Raw genomic sequence first — 1,583 nt, forward strand, 5'->3', positions numbered from 1 at the left:
CGAACTTTTTCCCACACCTAATATATCTTCGTACTAAAGTTTAAAGCGACAATTGTTTTCAAATGACTTTAAATAATGCTGCTACTTACACTGCCTGTTAATGTGCAAAATGTATACAGAATGTTTTCGAAAGATCTGAAATTTACTTGTCATTAAAATAATTATTGTCAATTTAATTTAATTGCAAATTAATTTTTGAAAATTTATTATTGATATCTTAAAAAGCTCAGAATTGAAATTTTTCGAATATATCAACATCAACTTTTTCATTCCTAATAATCAGTAGAATAAATTCTCAAAGTTTGATCAGATTCTTCAGAAACGTCCCATATGAAGTAATAGAACTGTATCAAACATTGGTAACAGCAACAGTTATGTATTATTTACACGGAAAATATTTCATAATTAGATTATTCATTGTGCCGAGAAAATGCAATCGATCAACAACGAAAATTCAGTCATATAACATAAAATACATCACAGAGACATGATTGACAACTTAACGGAGCCACGACTACACAAATTGTTGTAAATATCTAGTTTTTTGACATAAAAAGAAAGAAAACATTTAAATTATCTCGATAAGAAAGTGATATTCAACAAATATTTATTACGATTTTGTATAAACGTGGCTATAATAATAACAGGATGTTCAGTCATCAATGTTAAAATGCACTGACGTAATAACAAATGAGCAGACAGTACTAGTCACTTTGGATCGATAATAAATGTGAGTTGTCGCTGTATTAAAACTAATGCAATTATAGTAATTCGCCAGTACCACTCGCCGTTCTCAGATTTGTACTTGCGAATTATAAAAATATCAAATCTAGACGGCGACCAAAGTCACTATTATACACTGAACAGTTGCTACGATCTTTTCGGGTTCTAATGCGTAGATTCTGTACAAAAATGATAGAGTACAAGAATAGGATACGTATATAATATATATGTATAATTCTCGAAAGCTTATTTTATTAATCTTTTACGAGATTTTACTAAAACTCGCATTTGTCATAAATGATATATAGATAATACATCTTCCAATCACAATTAGATTAAATTATTAGGAAGAAATTGTTGTTGGCAAGAGTATGCAGTCCCGAATATCGTATTTACAAATTTTATTATTTTACAGAAATGTCGAAGAAATTAAAGAACAAGACATCTTTTTGGTATAAATGCAATCACTTCCAAATTTCCTGCAGTTTAAGTAAGTACTAATTTAGATCCACATAAAAATAATAAAGAGTTTATTTGGTATTCGTCCTAAATTTACATATCAGTAATGGATTAATAGAAAAAAAATTGTATTATTTGTAAATCGCAAAAAATATTTGTATATGTAGTTATTAAATACCTAAATTGAAATATTCCTTTCAATGCTTAAATTTAATTATTATTATAGAGATCAAAAAATTAGCCGTAATTTAAGAAAATTTTAAAAAAGAGGATAATTTTAGCATATTAATCACATTACTTCATCAAATTATTATTGTAAAAGAGAATAGACGTAATCCTATTCACAATAATGACACACAACATTTAATATAACTTTCCTAAATTCCAGCTATAGCGAGGAT

Source organism: Atta cephalotes, assembly GCF_000143395.1.
Source record: "Atta cephalotes unplaced genomic scaffold scaffold00009, whole genome shotgun sequence".
Lineage (NCBI taxonomy): Eukaryota > Metazoa > Arthropoda > Insecta > Hymenoptera > Formicidae > Atta > Atta cephalotes.